Source organism: Haemaphysalis longicornis, unplaced genomic scaffold (genome assembly GCF_048455015.1).
Source record: "Haemaphysalis longicornis isolate Haplotype H1 unplaced genomic scaffold, Haemaphysalis longicornis Haplotype H1 scaffold_1, whole genome shotgun sequence".
Classification (NCBI taxonomy): domain Eukaryota; kingdom Metazoa; phylum Arthropoda; class Arachnida; order Ixodida; family Ixodidae; genus Haemaphysalis; species Haemaphysalis longicornis.
In genome coordinates, this window is record NW_027526203.1 from 417245646 (window position 1) to 417260762 (window position 15117).

The 15117-nt window shown below is 48.9% G+C and overlaps 1 pseudogene; it reads left to right on the top strand.

The window, feature by feature from the left end:
• LOC144161585 (ubiquitin-conjugating enzyme E2 H pseudogene) lies at window positions 1–543 on the top strand (annotated as a pseudogene).
• The last annotated feature ends 14574 nt before the right edge of the window (window positions 544–15117 follow it).

Genomic DNA, 15117 nt, shown 5'->3' on the forward strand with positions numbered 1-15117 from the left:
ATGGCATCTTTCCAGGGTCCGGGGACGCGGAGGACGAAGACGGACATTATGAAGCTCGTTCAAAGCAAACACGAGGTCACCCTTCTCGGGGACCAGAACAAGTTCATCGTGAAGCTGCGCGGGCCACCGGGAACAGCGTACGAAGGCGGGGTCTGGAAAGTGAGAGTGAGCCTGCCAGACCAATATCCTTTCAAGCCCCCTCTCATCCAGTTCATGAACAAGATCTTCCACCCCAACGTCGACGAGCAGAGTGGCACAGTGTGCCTGGACGTCATTCGGCAAACGTGGACGCCCATGTACGACCTCCTCAACATTTTCGAGCTCTTCCTGCCCCAGCTCCTGACCTACCCCAATCCAGGAGACCCTCTCAACTGCGAAGCCGGGGAGCTGTACTTGTGCACGCCAGGCGTGTTCAAGAAGGCTGTGCAAGAACACATCCAGAAGTACGCCACGGAGGCAGCGGTGCAAGAGCAGGAGGAGGAGGCGCTGAGCAGCGAGAGTTCCCTGAGCGAGGCTTCGGACGACGAGGAGGAGAAGGAGTGACTGGAGGACCGCGGCGCGTCCCCTTCTGTCCTACAGCACAAGAGCAGCAAGCGGTGAGGGCGAAAGTGGGGTCTTCGACCTGGTACTTGTGCGAAGATGACTGTCGTGCATTTACACTTGCGAGGTTAAGGAAGAAGGCAAAAAAAAAAAAAAAAACTAAGTGACAAGTGACGCGTGTGATTGGAGGGACGTGGTTTGTTCATTGCCATGAGTGAACGGTGAAAGGAATTGGCATCCTGTGAAGCGGTTTCACCTTTGTTTTCTTGATTTCCTGTCTCTCTCGTATTTCTTTTCTTTCTTCATTTTTTTTGCTTGGGACGTCGTACTAACGTGTGTGCATCGGTGTGCTGAGGCTTGTAAAATAAAAGTTTTTTTTCAACTCTTTTAGGGACTTATCGTATATATGTTGGGACCTAAAGATGAATATGACCCGTCCTTAAAAATAAGTAACAGTGTTGCATGTCATAGCGATCCATTGTTCGGTAAAATGCATCTCACACGGGAAAGGAGGCGTACTAGGAAGGCTTAAGATCGGCGCCTATTAAGGTGCTTCGATGCCAGCGGAGGGGGCTGTCGGACGTAGAGGCACTTCAGTACTCATTAACAGTGTACGCGACCACGGACGCTGACTTTAAGTCTGGTTGTTTGGTTGGAGCCATAACAACAATGACACATACCCACTCTGGCGGATTGGCCAACTCGGATTGTGGTCTCGCTGTTGAAGGAGTTTAGGTATTAAAACTAAGAAAAATTTGAAGTGAGAAAATTGTGGGGAAAGTGATGTTAACAATTTTTGAACCTAACAAAATAAAAAAAATCAATACAGCTGTAACAAGAGTTTTTTTTTTAACGTTCAGAAAAAAAATTAATTTTGGTTGATACGTTTGACTAACTAGGCAAGTGACCTGAATCGGCAATAAAAAAGTGAAGGGCGCGATAAATATCCCCGTGGCAGAAACTTGACCCCGACGCCCCAACCTCCATGGCCCCAACTGACAATAAATTAGGCACCGACAAGGCAAGATCCAGACGCCAGTGGGGTACCTACAGGTAACCTACAGGTAACGATTTCGGAGGGAGGAGACCCGTCGGCAAGACCACAGGAAATGGCTAATTGTTTCCTCCTCTTGACAAAAGTCGCACATGGCCGATGGCGTTATGTGTGCTCGGTGTAGACAAAAATTCAAATCAGGTGTCCGGCAGCGAAAGCTGGTCAGTGTGACCTCGTACAGTCTACGCAAAGTCACACTTCCAAGAGTACCGGAAATGCTCAATGTCGGGGCAGCCAGAGATACTGTCTGGTGGGATGCTGTCCAGCCAACTGTGCCTACGAAACCTAGGTGCAACAACTTGGGCTATCGGAGGCACATCATCAACCAGAGGACCATCCAGGGCTACTCCTGCCAGGTAATCAGCTGTTTTATTAAGTTCAATACCTCTGTGTCCTGAGACCCAGGTCAGGCGGATTTCCCTGACATGTGCCGGTATGAGCATCGACAGCGATTGCTGAAGTGGAGTAACGGTTGTAGAAGATAGAGTGGAGCAGACCGAAAAAGAATCCGCCTCAATGATCGCCTGCGAATGTTCTTTTCTGAGTTTTCGAAGAGCGAGCGTCCCAAAAAAATCTGCCAAGAGTATTGACATGAAATTTGGAAGACGCAGCGAAAATGCCCCGCCAAGCGCAGGTGAACTGACTTTTATGCAACACTAGCCTTTTTTTCCAAAACAGGAGCAGCGTGACGCCGGACGAGGGGTTCTCGCATTTGTCGTCTTCACTTCGGCTCGCTATCCCTGCGGTTTATTTGCACCCGGTTGACTTTTGATGCATAACCACACCAGATTTTTGCGTGTGCATGACGTTTTATAATGATAAAATACCTCTAATCGCATAAAAACGCTTAAGTTGCGATTTAACGTATACGGTTGTTTGCTACCACACCGGGGGAAACATTGGTGGCTTCGCAGCATCCCCGAGAAGCCGATTCCGGTCGAAGCGCTAAGAGTAAGAGCTTCTTATCCTTACAAGTATTCAGGGCGCCGGCTTCCGTATCCAGCAAGCTTTGAAACAAAGAGAACACGCGAGCTTCTGATAACCGGCCGCCGAGAAAACGCAAGAACAAAATAAATTACAGGACTTCTTTTTGTACGGTGTTATCGGCACCGCCACAAGGCATTACGATTCTCGGTAACAGTTTGCAAAAAGCTACTCTGCTGCAGAGCGTAAACGAGTTGTTTGTAACATTTTTAAATGCTCAAAAGTATTGTATCACATAACTGTACGTGCCCTAATTAGTATGTGAGCGTGCCGGCATCCACTATTAGGTAGCAAAAGTGTAGGGGGAGTTCAATATCGCCTTCTGTTTGGATATGCGCCTGAAGGTTTTATACCAGGCTTCTAACTAGTACAGACGTTTTCTTTTTTTTTTTTTTGAAGTCAGCCTTAGCGCTTGAGCACAATAGCAATTACGTGTTCGGTTGAAACTCGGAGGCTGCGCGGGCACAAGGCACGGGCGCTTTAGCTGCCTCGTCCCCCAAACAACCGTGATTTCGACTTTCTCCGATATTTCTAGGTGTAGACCAAAGGAAAGAGACTTATGAATGGCACATCCCTTTTAAGGCCTAACCTTCTTTGGTTTTCTCCCCAGTTTTGCGGAGGCGGTGCTGCTGGCGTAGACATTCTTGCTGGGTGCACCGCTGGGTTTTATCTTACACTAGATAACTCTGGCCTCCGCGTTGCTTATGAAGGTCAACGAACAAGTTTTCAAGTTTTTCTCCAAGTTTAAAGCGGTAGTTTGGTTTTACTTGTGCTTTGTGGCGTGCCTCACAACCGAGGACTACCAAAACGCCACGCGACTGGGTCTGCGAAAGGGTTGGGCTGGGCCCCTTTCTCGTCGACTCGAGCAGCTTGAAGTGGCGGTGCACAAGGAGCCGTGAACGTCTCGTGCTCCCGCTACCGGAACGGAGCAGCACCCAGTGAGCGCTCTTCCTCAACAAGCGGCAGCCCAGGAGCCAACAATAGCCGCAAGCGGCGGGACCTAGCTGCCGCAGCGCGGGACATGTCCTCCGTCGCACGCCGACGCGGCGGAGAATGCCCTCCGCATGCGTGCACCCCTCGGAGTGACCCACCTGGTGGCACACGGCGATGACGAAATTGAAGGCGGGGAGGCCCAGGAGAACCGAGAGAGGAATGATACTGTTTGCGCGAGCGGCGCTGCCTGTCTGGCTCAGGCTTCCCGAGGCTGGCTGCTGCACTTCCCTGCGGCCCAGTCTTAGGCTCAAGTGGTCCTTGTTCAGTCTTCGATAGCGGCTGCAGTTGTGGCGTTTGTTCACACTTCGATAGCGGCTGCAGTTGTGGCGTGCGCTACCCCGTGCGGCGCCATGGTATGCTGCGTTGGCCCTCAGCAATGGCAAAAAAAAAAAATGTTCTAACTATACGGTTGGCTAAGTGATACGGAGCATTCACGTGGCTTGGAGCTTATGGTATGAGATGGTTAGTCTGTCTAGTTTATAGTCAATTGATCATGCATGGCATTACTAGCGGTAGTTTTTATCCGCTAGTATTCAGTGCGCCATTGATATTATTGTGATTGTTCAGAGGAAGATATCAGCATTCACACCAGCGGAAGTTGGAGCATCGTGACATCGTTTTCAAAGCTCTGGTGAAGGTATTTCTAACGTGGACGGACTTGGATAAAGTCTCCATGTTCAGCCGGGATACAATATGTTTTATAGAGAGCGCATCAGAACGAACGCCGAGCATGCAAGATGCACTCTTGATCGTACGAACAGCTACTTTTCATTTCCGTGACGCCCAGGCAGTCGAGAATTGCAACATCGCATTCCTCAGCAGGTGACAGTCTCATCGTGGCACCTGCTTTCACAAATTCCTGCAGATGAAGCGGTTACCTCAACTGAGATACGTTGGCAACTTAGTTGTTTCATTAAAGCAATGCAACGAGCATTATTGAAGGTAATTATGGTTTAATTAAGCAAATATGAGAGGCAATTTCGAGCCTGCATTGGTGTCAACGAATGGGACTGATTACTTCTGGCGGGCAGGACGCGTGAGCTGAGTTCGACTTCGAGCGACGACGGCAGAAAAGAAAGCCCAAGCAAAAGACTGAGCTTGTTCTGCAAAAGTGGATACGGCGTCAACAGCGAGGGTGGCCGCCCAGTCGACCTCGAAAGAACTGCTGTGGATAAATAATACAAGAACGCGCTTGGGAACAAATGGGCTTCTGCCATCGTGCTAGCTGAGCGTCTTGGAGTGCAGAGCCGAAGTTGCAGTCGAAAGCGCACCATCAATGTCACACCGTTCGACCACTCAACGGAGGCGAGTGCATTGAAATCGTTCCTTTTTTACAACAGGTAACCCACGTTACCTGTCCTTTTCTGCCTACCCAAATCCTCGGCGAAATCTTGGTATCAGTCATTTTGGCCTTCTACAAAGTTCTAGTGGTGAATAGTGGTATCGCTCTCAGGCGATACGTCTGGCGTGCGATTCTCTGCATAGGAATAAGGAAAACACCCCGTGACGAATTTAATCAAACTGGCCGGTAATCGAATTCCCCGTGGCCATTCCTGCATACAACGAGTGTGCAAACGGTGGTGGAAGTGAAGCGGCCTTTTTCCAGCTGCGTCTCGGCCCATGGCGGCCCCGCGGTTTACACAGCCACAAGAGCGGCGGTTGCAATCGTCCAAGCCTCCGCGTGGCGTGCGACTGTAGCCTGCAGGATCAAGCTGTCTTATCTGAATACGGCGCTCGGCTTGTTCCCGCCCTTAGTGACGGCGTCTATATCGCCGCTTGCTTCGACCGATCTATCAGCGCCGGCTTATGCGAGCTTGGCGCTTCTGGGGTGCCCGCGAGGACTTATTCCTGTTTCGCGACGTTGCCGACGACGAAGGGAACCGCCCCAGCCGGTGGATTTGTCTCAGGGGCTTTTGCAAGTAAACAGATATTAGCCGTGACCGGGAAGCGCGTAATCTTTCTCTTAATGTGTTTATTCTGAGGGTTCTGTCTATAGCGCTTATGGTACTGTTCTGGATTCACTGGCCGGATCTTCGTCTTCTCCGGGAGTGTTGGAAACTCCGGTTTCATTTCTGTTCGTGTCAACGGTCGTACGTTGAAATCTTCCTATCTGGTTGCAAACATATCGATGACGATGGCATCGTGGACAGTTGTACTGCCAGTCGCCTGGTTTCCGCAGCTCCGCTTCACCAAGCGCCGGTCTTACTATTGACGAACACCTTTCTCCGCGGCGCAGCGACCGAAGACGTGACATGTCGTGAAATCATCTACCAATGGCAAGGAACCTAACCTTATTGAGCCGTGGTTGGGAGGTCAGTGTGGGCCATGGGTATAGAAGAAAGGCCCTAGCACACGTGGTATGACCTTGGGAGTGGGCGCAAGTACTGCCAAGAGACAAGGCGTCGGTGCCTGATTCACGTCCACTGCTTCACCGGTGGCGTCGGCTGCGTGCCCTCTCCCTCCTGCTTTCTGGTTTCCTGTGTGCATGTCTAGCATTGCAATTCTAAAGCTCATTGCTTTGTCGCGCGGAAGTTGTGGTCTAGCGTTGTTTCCAGTGCAAGTTCCTTGCCCTGCGCTTCTGAGTGTTTCGGTACTTTTAAAATGGCGGTAGTTGTCTAGTCCACACATTGACGAGTTATTTTCTCGGAACTAAGCTATGATGGCGGGAAGCTGCGCAAACTTTGGCCCTCAAGCGGAGCTCATGGCAGTCTTCTGAAAAAAGCTCGGTAGTTCTTGCAATCCAATAAAAGTGTGGATTCGTCGACTGGCATGCAGAGTGGCACGGTCGAACACAGGGTGCCTATATCTTATACTTACCTGAGCGTCGGCCGAGCAAGTGAGTCATATGAACTCACTGCGCTGGGAAGCATGTCGTCGCTTCTATCCTCAAGGTTATTCGAGAAATTTAATTGGCTTAGCAGTCGGGGCATGCTGCCGACATTAGAGCGCCTGGAGCCTGGGGGCGTTGTTCTCGCGTCTGGGTAAACTCTCTCTCTATCCAAAGCTCCCTAACAGTTTTTTTTCACGAGTGTGCACACAGGTGCTTTTTTCGACGTGCTGTAGGAGCTGGTTTGCATTCACCCGCCTCATTGTCCCTAAGGCGATGGCCTCGTGACCGATTTTGTAAGCCCCTCCTGGTTGTAGCCGCTGTGTCGCTGTCGCGAGCGTTTCCCGCCATCCCGCTACTTGGTCCATTCTCACTTATGAGATACTGACCTAACTGCCAGATAAGCTATCCTCATGAAGAGAAAACGACTTCCCCCGGCAGAGGTATTGTTCATTTTTCGCAACTGAGAATGCTCACGCGGTCTTAACCGTTTCGCCCTCTGTGGCAACTACACAGTCTTTACAGTACCGTAGTACATGTAACGTGCCTTTGCACTGTTACATTGGCGGCGAAGGCGTCCCCGTACCGAGCTTCGTCGCGTCCGCCATGTAGTAGTAGCGTGGTGGACAAGCGGCGAGCAAAGTGCTGCCTTCGTGTTGACGACAAAGAGCCGAGAGCAAACTTAACTGGTTTACTGCACGGCGAGAGATGAACAGCGACGATACAGGAACAGCACCCTTCCGGCCGAGCTTACAGCATGACTCGAAATGAGCAACAGCAGGATCTGATGCTGTCGACCGAATGAATATGCGCTCGGAGGAAACCCGTATTTATAGCGCTAAGCGCCAATGGTCAAACAGCTTTGCACATGGCTCGAACATACTATAGACACACACGAACACTCTTTTCCGGTCTTATGATAGCGACGGTAGCGGCGCACGTTGAGTCTGAGGTAGGGAGAGAGATCTCGGCGAGTGGCCTTCGCTGGTATTTTCAATCTCAATACGCAGAACAGTTCGTTTCGTATTTCGCAACTGCCGTGGCGTGAGTCACCGCCGACGGGGCCCGTGCGGCAGGCGCTTGTCGCAACATGTTCGAGGACAGCGGGCTCTGCCGCCAAGCATAGGGAGCTTCACCGCACTACACAAAACTTGCAGCACGCGCGCACAGGGTAGCGGTACGCTGAATCGTAACAGTACATAGTTTGTGATTTGTTCGCCCTCTGTTGTGTGCATTCTGCATTTATTTGTGCAGGACGACATTAACTGCCTGCACACTAACATGCCCGTCATTATCTCTGCGCATGAACGATCGTGCACACAGCCGGAGTTTCGCCGTTTCCAGTGTTTCTGGGCGTGAGCTCTTTTAGTGAGGCTATGGTACCTTCGCCTTGCCTTAGATGCATTGAGCATCATCATTGCTGTTTGGGGCTGCCACCCAGGGAAACGTGAAGAAAATACCCAAACTGGCCAGAGAGAAAGCCGATGGCTAGAACTGGTCCCTTGGTTGATTGTGATAATAATATCGGTCTTTCGACGTTGTCCTAGAGATCTAGGGTCCCCGCATAAGCCTTTGACTTCACTTGCACATAAACACGAAGCAAAACACTTGCCGCAAATTGAAACTTTAACGCAGCTTACCTCTTGTGGCAACGAGGAACCATGTTTGGTACGTCTACTACCTTAACTCTCTTTTATTAACGTGCGTTTAGCAAGGGTATCCATACACCCCTATCTTAAAATTACTAGTCCTTAACTCATAATTTTTTTCAGTAAAAGCGCTCAAACAAGCCCTGCAAATTCTGTTTCATCATTCATGATTTGTGACGTCTCAAATCGCAGTGCGACATATTTCTTCCGCGATTGCCCGCAATGTCTTCCGCATTTTCTCCCGAAAATGCCCGCAATTTCTTCTTTTGACGTTTTCTGCTTTGTTAAACTACTGCAGCTTACGCGAGCTGTATTTTTGTATTCATGAAATCGTAACCTGCCGATAAAGCCCAACTTGGGATCTCCTTTTTGCGCGCCTTTAAGGAGGTGTGGCCTGCTCGGGAAAGATTGAGCATTCACGAAAAAATGACAGCCGCTGTTCCCAGTTCCAGGGCGAGGGTATCGGAGTTTAAGAGACTGCGTAGTCAAGATGCTGAAGTTAAAGGACGGCGCAATATTACCCAAAACAGACAGCTAAGTGTACCCAGGTCTGACCGATCGTTCAAGCAGAACATTCTGGGCGTTTGTATATATAACTCAGGCTGCGACTCAAACTTGCTGCACCCCTATCCCTTTTATTGTCATTGCTCAATATTTTGTACTCCATTCATTTTGCGCATTGTCTGCAATACGCATTTTTCCAACCACAAACGATGCAAACAACGGGGCCCTATAAATAGACGTCAGAGAAACCTTCTTGGTTCGGCGCGACGCTCTTTGGTTATAAACATGTCTAGGGTGTGTGCAAAAAGGGGCATGAGCAAAATACGGAAATCAGACACTCTGAACGGATTCGCTGACATTGTTTGCATGTGTTTAACCATAGTTGAAATTAGAAGCCTTAATTGCTCAAGTGGATTCCCCAGTGACCGCACCGCTAGCTTAAAAGTTGCAATGTATGAGCCTCCCCTCAATCATTTGTCTTAAAAACGAACTACAGGTCTCACGAAATTTGTGCATTAAAAAAGAAACATGGTTCGAAATATATCGCCTTCTAACACAAAAGGTGTCTTCCTTTAAAACTAATTATAGAGGCAGTTTCCCGGTGCGGCATCATTCTATTCACTAAACGACTTACGGCGATGTCAGCGCTTAGCCGTTAAGAACTTTCGGCATGAAAGGTACCACATTAGCTGGCTGCATTTCAGCATGACGGAGCACCGGTACTTCAAAGCTTTGCCTACAAGGGTCGCTTCTAGACAAATATGGGAAGCCATCAAACAATCTTACAGACTCGGGGTGCTCGATACGCCCACAGCTATGCCCGCTATCAGTCGAAGGGTCAACAGCGGCACGAAACAATTGACAGATAAGTCGGTCACGACAGATGGTGGAGAGGTTTCATGGAGAAACAGAGAAGACGGTCCGTCGCTCGAAAGGAAGGCTGGCTACTTCAGGCCCGCATAGCAACCATCATTGCTTCAAATGGACTCAAATAAGAGATAACGAGAAGCAAGCGCTATTTCTTTTTTGTATTTAGAGGAAATTTTTGCCACCTGCTGTTCTTAAAAAAACACTGTAACATTTGATACACGGCCGTCATATCTGATATTTTTTTGGTATATAGTCGTGCAGTGTTACTGTTCTCACCCATACTAAGAGCGGGGATTGAAAATTGCGAAGTTATACCTTATACGTCAAAGGTAGCGTGCGATTAATAGCACGAGTGCTAAAGCAAAGCAAGCACAAAAAAGTCAACACGAGACGTGCAGCGCTTACGCATTCACGTATACCCACATCTTTCTTCTACGAAGGGTTACGTTGCTTCCTATTTATCTATATTGCTTCGTATTTACAAATTTATTGAAGGGTTAGTTTCCTTTCCCTCTTCCGGCCGGCTTCCGCTCCGCACCTCGTTCTAGCACCTATCTCCTCCCGGCTGATTGGGTTGTTTCTATCGGCTTCGAACACCCGCCCTGGGCGTCACACGCGCTCAAAGCATTTTCCATGGTGCCAGTGATGATGAAGTTTAGGCGTTTATTCTGGCCTCTCCCGTACATCCCCCCATGACGCTGCTACTTCTGACGGAAACGGAAGCGCTAATAGACAGATTTTTAATAAAACCATGAAGGATAAACGTTCTGCTTGAGTATAAATTGCGTCCTAGGCTACAACTGCGCTAAGCCTAAAAAAATGTTGGCTTATTCAGCACAATACACGAAGACGGTGACCTGTAAACGCCGTGACTTTAAAAAAATTACACCGTGATGTACTCTTCCGTCTGTGGATCCAACAGACATGATGCAAGTTTAAGCGGCGAACTTTGTTTCGTCATGCAACGACAGCTGGGGGTCATTCAGGAACGCGTGGTTAGGGTTACCTGTAATGGTCATGGGAAAACACCCAGACTCTGTTTGCTTCCCTATTCCCAAGAGTTATCGGTTCTGCTTGTCCGATATTTTGATGTGTGCGCGTGCATTTCCGGGTGCATTTCCGACCACAATAAGGCCTCCACTCCAATTCTGTAGCCACATGAGGAGCGGGAGGAAATGTGACTTGTCTCTGACGAGAATAAAAATCGCTCATCTTACGCGACTACCTTGTTAATGGGAGCGATGTACGCCGCTGTCCCCTGTACTAAAAGATATGACTCCTCCGCAACTGAAATTGAAACGAATGTTTCCAGCATTTGCGTATAAGAATGCAACTAACTGAGGGTTTTTTAAGACCCGGGCCTTATACGCCTCGTAAGTAAATAATTCACGCGTTGTTGACGACTTCAGTAGAACCTTCCATTAAATAGACTGTCATTCGGGCTCAGCCAACAAATTCCAACGCCCCGAAGACAGAAAAAAAAAAAACCTTTCTTCTGGTGTTTCTCGCACAGGCGGTTAAATGGTTACCTAAAATTACGGTTCTCAGGTCGAGGCGTGGCTCCAGATTCCGAGATAAAACAGTGACATTCTCGCTGGTTTGCACGAGAAAAGCCATGAGGCACCTGCAACAACTATGCAATACAGAGGAACATTCACTAAACAAACTTCAGCGACGACAGAAAAGCTTTAAGTTAAATTCCACTCAACTGAAATCAGTACGTAACAGTCGTTTTAGAAGATAAAATTGGACGTGACACGTTTTAGTAAAATTACGAACATTTTTTTTGCCGTCGCTTGCATCATCGTCGCATTTTCGCACTTTCAATAAATAGGCAGAGTTTTCCTGCACTGCAGCATTCAGAAAGACTGTGTGTAGAAAGTGACCGCCTATGCTGAGATACTTCTGTACCATTCCGTGTATACAACCGCTTGCACGCGGGAACATGCCAAACAATACGCCGGCGAGACCAGACATCGCAGAAGTATACTTGTTTGCCAAGGAAACTTGAGCAAATAGTCTGGTAAGACTGAAGATACGGCTACGAAACAAATAAGCACGTTAGCCGATGTTGTGGATGTGGACATGACTTCGGCTTCAAACTAGACAGGAAGTGCGAAGCAGTCAACATGAATAACACTCCTCGACATACTAATTAATATTTTGTACTTGTTTAAGCAACACGAGAATTCGGGGAGTGAATGTAGCAAGCGTTTTACCTAAGGCATTCGTTGAACGAAAATCTCGTGTAAAACGTTCGTATTTGAACTTTGACAAAAAAAAAACGTATTTGCATTGGATGATACGCGGCTACATTAGCGACTTCATCCTACTGTGCCATATTGTTTCCGCCCCTCCACTTTGCGACTTAAGCCTTATTGAAGAGATTAAATTTGAGCCCACTGGGAGACCAAGCGCCCTAGACGAACGCCCGCAAAGCGCTGAGTACGTACCTTGGTCACGGTTAAATACAAGCCGGAGGCGCAGGGCACACATACAGCTGAAAGAGACAACGGAGTTTTTCGGGCCTTTCAACCATGCCGGACTCAACGCAAAAAGTTTCCACTGCATTAATTCTGCGAGATTTGAACACTTACGCACAATTGGTCTGAGGCCCAGAGGCAGATAACGAGCGCATACATGGAGCAGTTTACTGATGACAGGAACGTTTGAATTTGGGCAAGTTCTGTATCTGTGCACATGGACTGTACGACCAACGTAAAACGCAAAAACCGAGAAAAAGGGGCAAAATTTAATCCAGCGTAGACGCAGTATTCCACCGATCAAAGATGGGCTGTCCATATCTTGCCAAGTAAGCTATTTGTTTTTCAAGTAGTTCCGCTGACGGCGTGCTTACACAGGACGTTTCTCTGCTGTGTATGGAAAACGCTTCCGAATTTCGCGTGTGGGGCGCTGGTCTCTGCATTTTCTCAAGATACTCCAGTCCTCGAGTTCCGGCTCACGCTTGCAAATCTTGACGGGAAGAGCGAGCCTTCTGCCCGTTCCTGTTTTCAGTGAGGCTGCGGGCTCCCTTGGCCGGTCATTGACACAGCCCTGTCTCCACAGGACAACGGAAGTCGTACACAACTGGCTCTTCGCATTTCCCGATGAGCGTCGCGTGCCTCTTTTCACAGCGCTTGCCCTTCACTTCTGCCAAGTTAAATGTATTTTTGAGCGCCCCATCCCTGCAAGGCTGAATGCACTTTAGTGGCGATGCATCAGCTAGAAATGAAGTAGAATAGTGACCTGTCATAAAGTTTGATGTGGGTCAGCTTGGGAGTGCATTTAGTGCAGAAACACGCACGCACGCACGCACGCACGCACGCACGCACGCACATGAACGTGCACACACACGCACAACATAGAAAGAAAGAAAGAAAGAAAGAAAGAAAGAAAGAAAGAAAGAAAGAAAGATAGATAGATAGATAGATAGATAGATAGATAGATAGATAGATAGATAGATAGATAGATAGATAGATAGATAGATAGATAGATAGATAGATAGATAGATAGATAGATAGATAGATAGATAGATGCACAGAGATAGAACACAGAGATAGGATCTATATTAGCTAAAACGAAAAATCACGTGCATCCACACGGGTAATTGCAAAAATAAAGCTGAGAAAGAAAGATCAAAGCGAATGCATCGGCTGAAAATTAAAAAAAAATGATGATTAACCATCGAAGGCTGCAACGTGCGAATGGTGTTTATACGCGTGTTCGTGTGTTACTCCTTTCATGGTTCATTAAAAAATTGGCTCCAATCCACGCTGTGAAGGAGGTTGGAAATAAAAGCTTTAGACGACCCTCACAACCATTGCCCATGCGACATCACTTGAATTCACACACGTAACTCAACAAAGAGTGAAACAACCAGATAATCTGCCAGCCCTTATCTGGAATTCGCGGGGGCGGCGTCCCCGAACGCAGCAGCGTCGGCCACCGCTGGGCTAGAGCGCGAACGCCGCCGCTGTAGCCCGGCCGTGCGTCGGCAGAAAGAAAACCGAGAGGAGCGTCTTTCGAAGGGTGAGACAACGGAACCTAGCCATCCTGATGTGCTAACTCAATTCTACACCAGCGCGCGACACAAGCGCAGACACCGAAACAATTCACCTTGTGATCTTAGTGATTCCTATTTGTACCGGTTTAATATAGTTAGTTTAGTAAGTCTGAGAATTGCGAGAAAGCTGAGAGAACTTTTATAATCGCTATTTATCAGAACGAAAACACAACCAAATTGGTTTTCACCAATTTAGAAAACGGAGTCCCATTCGTGGTAAGCAGTGCGGAAAGGTACCGTTTCTATAACGGCCAGATGTCTATATGGGGTCTGTACATTTTGTTTTCCCGCCCTGCAAACCAATTATTAACGTATCTTTGCCGTACGACCACTTAATTCCGTCGGGTCCGGATTACCCAGGAGGTGCTGTCGAACAAGTTAATCAAGCCGTGCGAAGGAAGACCGCAATGGACGCAAAGCTGCGCCAAAACAGGCCCAAAACAACCGTCGCTAAAGCAGACGGCAAAGCCGTCGCGCCGACGCACCAGCCGGTGTGAGCAGGCACCTGCGCGCGCGGAACGCTGAGTAACCATTCGCCGTGCTATCTACGCTGTGCTCAGCGAGTAAAAACCGTCCTCCCCCTCTTCAGCCGCGTTTAGAGTTTCTTGTCGCACACGCCACGAAGGAACCGTTGGCTGGTAGAGGTAGAAAAAAACTTCTTTTTAAAAGTCTTTTTCTTTAGACGTTGCCTAGTTGTAGTATTTTATTTCGTTCCCGTTTCTGCTCGCGGCGTCGTTCAGAAGTGCATTTGACGCGTGTCCTTCCCATTTCGAAGTGACGTGCGGCCGGTGTTGGACGCTGCTCCGCCCGAACCATCATTCTCCCATACCCACAGTAAAGATGGTTGTGGTTCATTTCCCCGAAGTCCGGTGTCTATCAGGAACCCAATCGCCTGGGCTCCGGTTGATTTGGCAAGAGGCTGGCAGGGCGATCGTGTTGAAGTTTTTGGAGATGGGGGTCGAATTGACGAACTCGAGGCGTTGAGGTTGATTAAATGAAACGAAGAGTTTATATACAGCTATTTACAGTAGGAAAAATGGGTACATGAGTAATAAAAAGAAAAACTTCAAACTGCAGCTAGACGCTAGCTCCGAGTGCGCACAAATCACTCGAGCTCCTCAAATTCGTCTAACTCTCCTATTCTCGGAGCGTACACAAACCGCTCGAGAAACCACGGCCGAGACTCTGTCTCGCCGCAAGATCCGTCTAGTTGCCCGGTGCGGCGCTGCACCCTAAACCTCCGACGCGATCTTAACCTCGACTAGGGGGCTCACAAATCCCAACCTAGCTTTAACGGCCGAGACTCCTTGTCCCTCCGGGAACTGCCCTGCTCAGCGCTCAGACAAGAACGATTTCTAACGGCCAAGTTCGGCCTTATAACACCTCGAGATCACACTCTCTCGGGAACGCCCCTGTGGTGTTCGTACACGCGTAGGGGAGTGCCCAAACTCACGTAGACAGCTGTCACTCAGCACGCCACGGAATATTCAATGAGGCGCCGCCACCTTTGGGTCAACGGCACGCTCGCAGACGAGCAGGTGCGCGCGACCCGGCGGGGTGAGAGCGAAAGGCGGCGACAGTGCACTGTGCCGGCCGGGGCGCGTTAACAATGGTGTCTTGCACGGCGCGCGCT